The sequence below is a fragment of the Tenrec ecaudatus genome, chromosome 8 (genome assembly GCF_050624435.1).
Source record: "Tenrec ecaudatus isolate mTenEca1 chromosome 8, mTenEca1.hap1, whole genome shotgun sequence".
Classification (NCBI taxonomy): domain Eukaryota; kingdom Metazoa; phylum Chordata; class Mammalia; order Afrosoricida; family Tenrecidae; genus Tenrec; species Tenrec ecaudatus.
The window spans coordinates 72552399-72566060 of record NC_134537.1 but is presented as its reverse complement, the minus strand read 5'-3'; the positions used below and the strand labels follow the sequence as shown (position 1 = coordinate 72566060).

The following is a 13662-nucleotide window of genomic DNA, read 5'->3' as shown; positions in this document are numbered from 1 at the left end:
ACTGTTATGTGCATACGAAACAGTTGAACCCAGCATGTCTGAGTCAGGCACAGCCTTGTCATCAAAGTAACAGCCTTGCATTTCCATGGGCTAAAGAGGTCTTGTGAAGTAGTTTTAGGTGTCTTTTGATGTCCAGAAAGCTGCTTCCATTGGCACTGTCAATAGATCCAAGCAAGGCAAAATTCATGACAACTTCATACCTTTCTCCGTTTATCATGACGCTGCATATTGGTCCAGTTGTGAGGATTTTGACCTTCTCTATATTGAGTTGTAATTAATACTGGAAGTTACAATCCATGATCTTCATCAGAAAATGGTTCAAGCTTTTTTCATTTTCAGCAAGCAAGGTTGTGCCATTTACACATTACTGGTTGTTAATAAGCTTTCCTGTAACCCTAATGAAATATAATTTCTCTGATCATTTGTTCAGCATACAGATAGAATAGTAAAGTTAGAGGATACAACCCTGACGTGCACCTTTCCTGGTTTTAAATCATCCATTTTCCCTTGTTCCCTTCGAACAAGTGCCTCTGATCCGTGTCCAAGTTCTGCATGAGCACGATGTAGTGCTTTAGAATTCCAGTCTTCTCAAAGTTAGCCATCGTTTGTTATGCTGGAGCAACTCAAATTCTTTGGCACAGTCAAGCAAGCAAAATTAAACATCTTTCTGACATTCTCTGCTTTGAGTCAAGATCCACCTGACATCAGCAATGATATCTCTTGTTTATGTCCTTTCCTGCATCTTTCCTGCATCTTGGCAGCTCCTTGTTGATGTATTATTGCAACTTTTGTTGGATGATCATCAGCAAAATTATATCATTTGAGCATTCTGTTGGGCCACCTTTCTTCCAGTTAATTAGTCAAAAATTTGCCTTTGAAGTGTCCTGTCATAGACCCGTGAGTGATTCCAGTGCTTCATAAGCTTGTTGAAACGTTGCAATTGGTATTTCATCAATACATGGACCCATGTTTTTGGCCAATAATTTCGGTGAAGTTTGAACTTCTTCCTTCAGTACCATTGTTTCTTGCTCATATGCTATCTCTTGAAATTGTGGAATGTTATCTAGATTCATTTTTTTTAATGTTTTTGTATTGTGAATCTGTGCATTGTTCCCATCAATTGACAAAATTTAAACTGTTCAAGTCAGATTTATGCCTTTGAACTTCCACCCTCATCTCTCCAAAGCACTCTGTTTAGGAACCACCTTCTTCCCATGCCTTAGTAGTGGATAGAGGGAGTTCACTGGAGGCTTATTTCCTATGTAATTCCCACAAATGAATCTTGGGCTCCCACTGGCGTCCCTAGATTTCTGCAAATAGGATATTCACAATTAAGACTCTGACACTAATCCCTCCTTTGATTTTGGATTATATGATTTACAGTCCTTTGGTAACTGATGATGTTGTGCTTCTTCCATGTGAACTTTTACATCTTGCTTAGATGGCTCCTTGTTTGGAAACAAGTCTTTAAGACCCCAGATACTATTTTATCTGATAGCCAGGTATCAGCTCATGTCCTTGTCACATTTTCCTACAGCACCCTTATCTTCTGTGTTCCCTTCCTGAGGGTGAGTATGGAGCAGGGTCACGATGTAAGAATTAATTTTTCTTAATTTGGAGCTAGGATTTTGTGCAAGCCTAAAACCCATTCCTAGATTTATGTTTGTTTTTTTAGTTTATTATTAATTGAGAGTTAATATATATATATATCATATCATTCAGTGTCCAATCATGTCAAACTCAATGGTAAAATTGTTTCCCCAACCAGTTTCTAAACATACGTTTTTTCCTTGACTCCTTGACATAGCCTCCATTTTACCCCACCAGCACCCCTGCACCCCTTCTTCTCCCTGAAGCCCTTATTCTACTTGCTGTCCCTATAGGTTCATCAATCCTGGGTTTTGTTTACTGAAAAACGGAAGAATATATAATACAACTTCAAGACAGTGATCCACAATGGCACAACATCGCAGAGATATACTCTAATTATTAGAGGCTAATAGTAACAAACAAAAATAAAATCAAACAGAATGCCCATCACAAGTTTGCCAGACTAATACACATCTTTATACAGCATATAATGCATCGATGTAGCAAGACCATGTTTGGCCACCTATTAACAGTTCAACAATCCTGGTAAAGGTGTCTTCTGCTTACTCAGACATGGCATATTTTCCAAAGTCAGTCCAAGTCACAAGGGCATCTGAGGTAGAGTCCAGTTCAGCCAGTGCAGTTTCTGCCTGGGCTCCGATGCCGCCTCTGGAGCATACTGTGCACCTTGAAGATCCAGGACTCAGTGTCCTGGATTTTTTAATTGGGCTAAAATTATGAGTGTTAGATGGTATTTCATATTTTTTGACTTACATTTCCTGGATAGCTAGTAAACAGGAGAGTTTCCTCATTGGTTTATTAGTGTCATTCTTTGTGAATCATTTGAGTGTCACCATTTGTGAACCATCTGTTCAGGTCTTTTGCCTACCTGCTCAGAGGGTTATAAATTTATCTCTTGCTGTAGGTGTGTAAAATACTGTAGATTTTAGTAATTAGTCCTTTGCCTGCTATGTCATTACTAAATATCTTTTCCCAGTCTGTGGCCTCTCTTTATACTCTTTTAATGAAGTCTTTTGAAGTACACAGTATTTTAATTTTAATAGGTCACATTCATCTATTTTATCTTCAATGGAGTGTGTTTTCTTTGTTATTGCGGATAGCTCATGTATTCCCTGCACTTGGGCTCGTGGCTTTATCCCAATTTTCTCATTGATCCTAATAGATTTGGGTTTTACATTTAGGTCTTTGATCTACCTTGAGTGTGTTTTTGTGGATGGGGTGAGATACAGGTCTTATTTCATTTTTCTGCAGGTGGATATCCAGTTTTTATAGCACCTTTTATTGAAAAGAGAATCTGCCTCCCATTTAATTCTTTTGGGGCCTTTGTCAAAAATTGTCTGTCTGTATGTGGATGATTTTATTTCTGGGTTTTCCGTCCTGATCCATTGATCCATGTAGCTCTCATTATACCAGGACCTGGCTGCTTTGACAACTCTTGCTGAGTAGTAGGTTTTGAGGTAAGGTAGTGCAAGACCACCTACTTCGTTCTTCCTTTAGGGGACTTCTTTGACTATTGTGGGCTTCTTCTCTCTCCAACAAGTTGGTAATCAGTTTCTTCCATTTCTTAAAAGAATGATGCTGAAATTCAGATCAGGATTGCATTAAATTTGTAGATTAGGTAGTATTAACATCTCCACAATATTGAGTCTTCTGATCCACAAACATGGAATATTTTTCAATATGTTTAGAAATTTTTTGTAGTAATGTTCTGTGATTTTCTTCATACAATTCTTTTTAAAACAATTTTTTGGTAAGGTTTATTCCTACGCTATTGTGAATGGTATTGTTTCTTTGATATCTGTTTTGGTATTCCCATCTCTGGTTTACAGGAATGCCATGGATTTCTGCTTGTTAGTCTTCTATCCTGCTTCTCTACAAAATTCCTCTATTGTTTCCAGCAATCCTATTGTGTACACCTTAGGATTCTCAATATATAGAATCACATCATTTGTAAATAGGGAATGTTTTGCTTCTTCTCTACCCAATTATAATCCCTTGTTTTTTCATGTTTTCTTATGGCACTGGCTAGGACTTCCAGCCCAATGTTGAATAAAAGTGAAGATAAAGGACATCCTTGTAGGGCTCCCTTATCAAGTGGTAATGTTTTCAGCTTTTCTTCATTGAATATAATATTGGCTAATGGTTTCTTTTATATGGCCTTTATTATATTGAGGCATTTTTCTTCTAATCCTATGTTTTTGAGAGCTTTTATTAGCAATGGGTGTTGGATGTTGTCAAATGCTTTTATACATCAAAGAAATTATTATATAGTTCTTATCCTTTTTCCTGTTAATATGGTGGATTGTGATAATTTTTTTCAAATATTGAACCATCCTTGCATCCATGGTATGAATCCCACTGGTCATGATATATTAATTTTCTGATATACTGTTGGATTCTATTGGCCAAGATTTTGTTGAGGATTTTTGCATCCGTGTTCATAAGAGATATCAGTCTGTAGTTTGCTATCCTTCAGTGATCTTTGCCCAGTTTGGGTAACAGGGTTATGATGGCTTCAAAGAATGGGTTTGGGAGTCTGTTGTCTCTTTGTATATTTTGGAAGATTTGGAGTGGGATTGGTGTCGGCTCTTCTCTGAATGCTTGGTAGAATTCTCCTGTAAAGCCATCATGACTCGGGATTTTTTTATTTCGGAGTTTCCTGGTGACTTTTCTTTGCAAGGGGTCTGTGCTAGTCTGGGTAGAGTACAGAAACAATTTATAGACACTCATGTGTATAACAAAGAGATTTATGTACAAGAGCAGCTAAATAGTGAGAAAGCATCCCAGACCAGTCCAGATCAAGTCCATAAGTCTGATATTAACCCACGCACCTGATATCAATCTATAAAGTCCTCTTCAGACTCATGAAGTACATGCAATAATGCCAAATTCAGGAAGATCACAGGAGAGTGGGTGGGAAGTCTTGTGAATTCAGTGGCATTGCAAGCATCTCGGTACTGGTAGGGCTCTCCATGTGGCTTCTCTGGCTCCAGGGGTCTGGCTCCATCAGGCTCTCTCCATGTGTCTTCTCCATAGGGATGTCTCACAAGGAGTGAGTCTAGAGAGTGTGTGTCTCCTGCCTCCTCAGGAGAAGGTCATGCCAACAGAAGTCTCTTTGGCTGTATCCTGATGGACAAGATAGAATGCACCCCTACATTCTTAATCCTCAAATTGATACCAAATCATGTAACTGCTACAGGGTCTGTTCAAGTTCTGAATGTTAATTCATTAATTTGTGGAGAGAATAATGTTCTATGGATTTGTCCATGTCATCCAGTTTGTTGACTTTGTTGGAATACAGTCTTTCATAATATTGCATTATTAATCTTTTCATTTCCTTAGGGTTTCTTGTGAATTCCCCTGCTTCATCTCTAATTAAAAATATTGTCTTCTGAGCCTTCTTTTTATTTGTTAAGTTTGCTAGCAGTCTGTTGATTTTGTTGATCCTTTTAATGATACAACATTTTGCTTTGTTGATTTTTTTCCATTGTTTTTCTGTTTTCCAGTTCATCTATTTCTGCTCTAATTTTTATGATTTCCTTGTCTTTTGAGGTTGGAAGGATTATGTTGTTTACTCTGTTCTAATTGTTGGAAGTATTGTGTTAAATTGCTGAACAAGATTCTCTCCTCTTTTTTATGTGTGCATTAATTGCAAGAGGGTGACCGCTGATAGCTGCTTTTGCTGTGACCCATAGGTTTTGCTTTGTTGTGCTGTTTTTCCACTAGTTTCTAGGAAGTGCCAAATTTCTTCTCTTATTTGGGCTTACCTACTCTTTTTTGGGTCCTATGTTGCTGAGTCTCTAAGGGTCTGTCTTTTAAAAATATACTCTTATTCTTTCTATTGTGGATTTCCTGTTAATGGCAATATGGTCAGAGAAGATGGTTTGAATTCTCTCAACGTTGCTTTATGACTGAGCATGTGGTCTGTATTAGAATATGAGCCATGTGTATTTTTTTAAAATGTGTACTTTTTGTGATTATTGTTGCTCTTGGTTGAAGAGCTCTGTAAATATCTAGGAGGTTGAGTTGTCCAGTTGTTGTTCTTCCCTTCCATTTTTTTATTGTGTTTCTTACCTGTTTATCTATCTTTTTCTGAGAGCGGTGTATTGAAATCACTGACTCTAACTACTGTTGATCCAGTGATTATTTCTATTTTCATCTCTTTGAAGATATGGTTGACGAAAGTTGAGGATATTTCATTGGGCCCATACATGTTTATTATGCCTTTGATCTATTCATCCCTTAAACATGATGGAAGGCCCTTTCTTTTATCTCATTATAATTTATACTTTGATGTCTATTTTGTCAGAGATTAATATTGTCACACCTGCTTTTTTTATTGCCATTAAATCCACATTTTTATCTTTTTCAAGTTTGAACCCCTAATCTCTTGTAAGACCCAAAGCATCATTTCCTTTTATTTTCTCTCTGGAAATTCAGGTGCGTCATCTTCTGTGTTGACTTTTGTTTTTCTCTCTTTTTTTCTTTTGGTTGTAGCCACTGATGGCTGTTATTTGGGCCACATAAATGTTGAGCTGTATTTGATGTGTGGGCTTCTGGGTTGTGCAGTGGGGAGGAGTTGGCTCCTTAGTCAGAGGTATATCAGATAGATACTGGAAATAATATTGTGTGTAGATGAGAAGAAATTGATAGTGGGGAGGGTAGGAGGAATAGGATATAGGTGCTTGGGTGTAGGTTTTAAGTAATATTAATTTCAGGCAGCTTCCCTGTTAAGTATAGTAATTTTTATGATTGGAGAAGAGTATTACAAGAGATGTGATGTTACTGGGTAGGTTGTAAGAGAGTGTTTGCTGCTGAGGTGTAGGAAGCAGGGTCTTAAGGGGTAAATTAAGAAATCTGTCAGAGTCAACTATCAACCCTGTATATTAGAAGAATGAACATATTGCCAGAAGAATGAACATATTGGATTAACAATACAGTCAAAAAGTTCCTTAGATTTGAGGATTTTAAGACTTTGTCTATAGACTTTTTCTCATGTACCTTGGGAAAGTCATCAGGGAGCAACGGTTTCTGGAAAGATCATCCTGCTTGATAAAATAGGGGTTCCCCTAAAAAAGAAAAGAAATATCATCAATAAAATGAATTGACATAGTGGATGTAGCAATGACCCCTAACACACCAACAATTGGGACGAAATTGCAGCAGTGGGTGGTTCTTGTCCCTGTCATACACCGGGTTGGTCCAAGCCCGAATCCACTCAGCGACACCTCTCAACAACACTCACTGACTCCTCTGCTCTCTTCAAATCCAAATAGCTCTAATTATCCACATTCTCCCTATTATCAGAATGTTTACTTCACAAATCTGTCATAAAATGACATCAGTACATTTTATTCTGTTAGCCCAGGGCTCAGTTTTATTTGCCTCAGGTTATAAGAAACTAAATATGTGAAAAAGCAAATCTAGTGATTTTAGGAGTGGCAAAGAACCTGCCAATATATTTTCAAATAACTAACTTAAACCAAATTCTATATCTGGATTCCAATTATTTTTCTCTCATTAGAGAGACTTAATTCTAGGATCTATACCCCATGTGTGTTTCACTTCGGGTGGAAGTCGTCAGCCAGAGCAGGATGGATACTTCCCCTATGTATTGCTAATGTGCACTAATTACCTCCTCCAATTTGAACTCATCTTCTAGTTCAACTGTTCAGATACTAACCTACTAATGTTGTAGATTCTAAATAGTATCAGTCCAATACTTTCTGTGATCTGTATAGGTGAGGGGGAACAAAAGTTTCTCTTTGTGGCTTATTATAGTTTTTTCCAGTAAACTGTAGTTGAAAGTAATCATTTTGAAGTTAAATTACTAATAAAGTAACTTTAGGTATTGCAAGAATAAAATATAGTATGTTTTAATTTTAAAGCATTTTCCCTAATTTCACTAATTATGATGGCAAAGTTTATGTATTTACTTTACTAACCCACTTATTGAGTCAAGCACTGATCTGAGAGTCGACATGAAGATATTCTGTAGATGTTGTCGACATGTACAATTACCTTTGACTAAAACAGGTTAATGTTTCTTATTTAAGGGGTTCTCATTCCCAGATGCATTTACCCTTTTAGGAGTCATCCGTGCTACTTCCAGTATTCTTCTCCAGCACCAAAATTCCACTGGATTGATTCCTCTTCTTTCTTCCTTAGGCAATGCCCAACTTTCAAATGCCTACGACGAAACTGAAAATACCATGACTTGGGTCATTATATCTTAGTGCTCAGAGTAACATCCTTGCTTTTTAGCACTTTAAAGAGGTCTGTGTAGCAGATTTACCCAGCGTAATGCATCACTTGATCTCTTGACTGCTACTTCTCTGAACACTGATTGTGGATCCAGGCAAGGTGAAATCCTTGACTATATTTAATCTTTTCTCCATTTGTCAGGATGGGTCCTATAGGGCCAGTCCTGGAGATTTGGGTTTTCTTTATATTTTGTCGTAATCCACACTAAAGAGTGCAGTTCCTCTTTTTAGTTTTGTTATTATTTGAGTGTCCTTTTTAACTTAAAGTTTTCTTGACATATAATTTTCATGCCATAAAATTCAATGGTTTAAATATATTAAAGAATTTAAAACTTATCACCATAATCAATTTTGAACATCTTCTTCATTCTTGTACTCATTAATTTTTAATCATTTTATTGGGAGCACTTACAGACAGCATAATAATCCATAGTTCATCACCTCAAGCAGCATTGTACAATTGCAACAACAATCGGTTAAAAAAATTCTTTCTTCTTGAATTCCTTGATATCAGCTCCTCTTTGTCCCCTCCCACCCCCACCTTACTCCCTAGGAACCCGTGTTTATTTATTTTTGTCATATCTTACACATCCAATCTATCCATCCACATACAATTCTGTTGTTCAATCCCTTCTACTTAGGTTATACAATCATCAGTGCTTTCAGTTCTTTATTCCACACTTCCTTGTCATCCTGCCCCCTTCCCATACCCTCAGGGAGCGATTACTCTCCTTACTCTTTCTGAAGAGTTATCTATATTGGCTTTCATGTATTAAAGAATTTTAAATATACATATGAATATATGCAAATATCACATGATTAATGAGGTAAAACAAATAAAAATCATAATAGTAAGGGGAAAAATAATAAAGAACTAGAGGATAGTTATGTGGTTTATCAGTGCTATACAGCATCCTGGATTTATCACCTCTTCCATGTGGCCCTTTTGAGAGGGATCGTCCAATTATCTTACAGGTGGGTTTTAGGTCTCCACTACATGCATATCCTTTCACATTGATTTGGTTGCTTGTTTTTTAAATATATATACACAAATTAAACAAGGAAGTAGATGGACTTTGGACCTCTACTTAAACCTTACCTCAGCACAAGGACCATTTGTTCTAAATAATGTGGCATTGAATGATACCTTCCTAATATGATCGCTGAAGACAAATGGGTGCATAAGCAAATGTGGTGAAGAAAGCTGATTGTGCCCTGCTATTAAAAGATATAACACTCAAAAAAAAAAGAAAAAAAAGATATAACATCTGGCATCTTAAAGGCTTTGCTATAGTTTATTGTGCCAGCCTAACCGATATACACAAGTAGGATTAACTGAAGGGCAGAGGGATGAATGGCTTGGTGAGCCTCACCTTGGTTGTTCTGTGCCTCAGTTTAAAGCGGTTACACTACCTGTGGGATACCAAGCCTGTGGACTGTGTTGCTGTAAGGAGAGGTCCCTTTAAGCCCACACGATTGGAATGTTCATCTCTGGAGCTGGGGACCAACAGTTGATGACAGTTGGGGACTTGCCTTACTGTTTGCTGCCTGGGTATATATAGCCCAGCTCTGTCTACAGAAGGGGACTGGCAACTGGCACCTCTCAAAACTTGAAGGACTGCTAGTGTCTCACTGCTGTATAATTTAACTGTTAATTTCTTGTATTATCTATCTGTATATTAGTTAATGGTTTATTTCTTGAATTATATATCTATCTTTATAAATATAGTTATATATAATTACTAGCAATCTGGTTTGTCTCTCTAGAGAACCCTGTCCAATACAGGCTTGAAGGCAAACAAGTGGCCATCTAGCAGAGAAGCAACAAAGCCCACATGGAAGAAGCACACCAGCCTGTGTGATCATGAGGTGTCAACGGGAATAAGTATCAAAGGCTCTTGTACTTATTATTATCAGCCTCCCTTTTCCCTGAACCTCCACTGCCATAACCCTAAGAAGCTGCTAATATAGTTAATATCGCTACAATTTTACCTATCTTGGAGTTCATATAAAGAAAATCATCTAAAAGGAAAAAAAAACAAAACCACCAAAACAAATCACAGAAAACTCTAACTACAAAAGACAGCAAAGAATAAAACTAGAACAAATTAAAAACAGTTCCAAAGGAAAGCATTTGAAACTAACTCTCATCTTTCTGCTCCCAGTAAGAGTCACTGTCTCAGAAAGCTACAGAAGCAGCTCCAACTTGTTTCATAAGGTCATCATCAGAGAAGGTAGTGCGCTTACTTTTATTTATTTTTTAACATTTGCATTAGTCTGCTTTCCAATGCACTCTGTAGAATAGTAAGAGAATTCACAGAGGATTGACCAGAGGCTTAACCCACGGGACTCTGAAAAGGCCTTTGGCCTATCACTGTCATCCATAGCCTTCTGCAAACCAGATACTCAGAATTTAATCTCTACTACAATTTCCTTCTCTAGTTTTGGCGTTTATTATTAGCAGTCCTTAAATTATCATGCTGGCAATCTTTCATTTTAAATACTTGTTATAAGAAAGTTTATTTAAGCTCAGTAAATATGCAAATTTATAATAATATACTTAACTTTATGTTTCATATTAATCATAAGTTCATTGGAAATTACAATAACATTCAATATTTTAGGATAATTAAGAGAGTGAAAGCATACATAACAACTTTTTAATTTGCTCTTCTTCAATTTGATATCTATAAGTAATACATTTTTAAAGTACATACACACATGTGAGAAGTTAATCTAAAAAAAGAAGGTTTTCATTACTTATAAACAAATCCATTACTATCAAGGCAATTTGGACTCAAGGTGACTACAGGATAGAGTACATTTTACCTTGGGGTTTTCAAGGCTGCAAATCTTCACAAAAGCTGACTGTCCCATCTTTTTCTTGTGTAGAACTTGGTAGCTTGAACCTCTTCCAAGTTGAGTGTTTTAACCACTGTGCCACCAGGATTAATACCATAAATGCTTCCATGATATTCAAAATAGAGGATGAAATATGAATTCTATCATATAATGCACAGGTTGCTTTACTTTAACTTTTTATTCTGATAACATACGAAAAGAATACACAGAATTTAAATCTAAGCTTTATCTATATATGTTTTAGAATTAATACGGTATCATTAAAATATGTTTATGATTTGATGTATCACAATTTTAAGAAATACTCTGAACAGAAATTTTCTTAAATCAGAGTGGAAATACTCTGTTTTATGAAGATTTGATAAAACTGTTTGACCAAGTTGATAAATATTTCTTCACTGAATATTTATTGTTAAATGCAGCCATTGGATACATAATAAATATGTATGGTTTTATGGTGTAGTAATGTCAGCTATAATTAAAATTTATGACGGAGGAATGGCTACAAGTAAGCTGTAGATAAACAGATTAAACTAAAAACTTACATATTGCTCTGCCGAATTTTTATGGCCCAAGTGCTATTGATGATATTAACTTGTATATATTGATTATGTGTTACTAGAATAAATATGCCATGAATCGTAATGAGTTAGTATCTATTATTGTATATGCTATTTATACCAGGTAATCTTTAAAATAAAAACACTGAGAGAACGTAGGCAGAGCATTTTTCTACCTGCAGTTTTACATCTGGCTATAGCATAGACCCATAAGAGTATATTGTAAAGTGCTGCTGAGTCAGTTCTGACTCACAGAGCCCCTGTGCACAACAGAGGAACCCCTGCTCAGGCCTGTGCCATCCCCCAAATTGTTACATTTGACCATTGTCGCAGTCACTACTTTATCAAGAATTCCTTTAGTTAAGGGCATCCTGTTGACATAATGGTTACACTCTGGGCTGCTAATATTGTGAGGTGAGCAGCTAGCTGACACGGGTCTCTCTTGGGCAACATAAAGGTTTCTACTCCCATAAAGAGTTACAGTCTCCGAAGCCCACAGGCACAGTACTACATCGTTCTGTAAGGTACGTACAGAATTGACCTGATGGCAGTGAATTTGTTTGTTTATTTGTTTGGTCTCTCTTATTAACATTTCTAATATATGTAAGATAAAGGCTTTCCGACTTCACTTGTAAGGAGCACTTTGGCTGTTCTTTTACCAACACAGATTTGTCTGTCATTCTGGCAGTCCATAGTACTTTCTTAGCCAGTACCAAAAATCAAATGCATCAGTTCTTCATTGTCTTCCATATTATAGTTCAGTTTTCACATGCCTACGAGGTGATTAAAAACACCAGACCTTGGATCTGATTTACCTTAATCAAGGTGAGATATTTATTCTTTAACATTTTAAAGCGCTAATGTGACAGAGGTTGCTCAATACAATAATTTTTCAATCCCTTGACAGCTGATTCCATGAGCGTTGGTTGTGGAACTAGGCAAAATGAAATCCTCACAAAGTCATCTCTTCTTGGTTTATCAAAATTTTGTCTATTGATTGAGTCATGAGGATTTTGTTTCCTTTACATTGAGTTGTAATCTATATTGGTGACTGGAAACTCTGATTTTCAACTATAAATACTTCAACCTCTTCTCCTTTTCACCAAGCAAGGTTTTGTCAACTTCATATCACAGGTTATTCATGAGTCTCTCTCTAATCCTGAGGCTATGTTCTCCATATAGTCCAGCTTTGTGGTAATTACATAATCTGTTGTCAATTTAAGACTATTAAAAGTAAAGGGGTGGAGATTGGCTTGTGAATCAGGCTGTAGTTTGAATACCTCATTTGGAGGTGCTAAGGAGAGAAATACTTTGCTGAGACAGGACACATACTTCTTAGGAGACTTTCCTGCTGACAAGACACTTGAAGCTATGCTAGTGCCCTAGAGCTGGAGGAGCCCCGGAGAAACCCCTGCTAGTGCTGAGATGTTTACACCACCACTGGATTCATAAGACTTTCCACCCACTGGCCTGTGATTTTCCCACATTCAGCATCATTGCATGTGTTTTGCGAGTCTGAAGAGGAAATTATAGATTGGTCTCAGACAGATGGGCTAATATCAGACTTATGGATTTGATCTGGACTGGGCTGGAATGTTTTCTCAATATACAATTGCTCTTTTGTGTGTGTGTGTGTGTGTGTGTGTGTGATCCAATTGCTTAATTGAATCGTGGCTTGGGGAGGGATGGAAGGCAATGAGGTCTGACGACAGTGGTCTGACTGAATCTGCAAGAACAAGAGCAGGCCATGAGTGGAGCAACCCCCTGTCCCCTGCAGCCCCAGTGGCCTGGCTCAGACTCCAGTTTGCATCACCGATGTCAGCAGTCTAACACGTGCTTTCTTGGATGTCATCCCTGCGGGCCACTGGCTTCCCACCCGCTCCCCGCCTACCCTGCCACGGAGAGGACAACACCCCACCTCACCTCGCAGCTGCCAAAAGCACAATTGCTCTTTTATATAAAGCTCTTTCTTATACACATATGAGTAACTATAAATTTGTTCCTCTAGTCAACCCGGGCTAAAGCATGCTTTTGGAAAATTTACCATAATTACTCATGTATAAGCCGAGTTTTTCAGCACAAAAAAATGTGCTGAAAAACTGGGGTTCGGCTTATACACTGGTCAGTGGTACCCCAGGAAGGTGTAACATCTCGCTGGGGCCCCTACACGTCACGCGAGGGAGGGGGGCATTACCATGAAAGCTCTTTTTCAAAGTCTTGTTTTTTTATCCTATTAGAAATGGATACTCTTGAACCAAAACAAAAACACTGGTCATGGTCATATGAGGCTGCTTTCAAAATGAAGGCTGTGTCAAGAGCAGAAGAGAGCAATAACAGTATTGCAAGAAGGGAATTCTGTGTTGACA

The 13662-nt window shown here is 37.4% G+C and overlaps 1 non-coding gene across 1 annotated transcript; it reads right to left on the bottom strand.

Annotated features, from left to right (window-relative positions):
• Positions 1-13086: 13086 nt before the first annotated feature.
• Positions 13087-13154, bottom strand: LOC142455815 (small nucleolar RNA SNORD104). The gene has a single exon (XR_012785939.1). It is a non-coding gene; the product is annotated as a small nucleolar RNA SNORD104 (small nucleolar RNA).
• Positions 13155-13662: the final 508 nt, after the last annotated feature.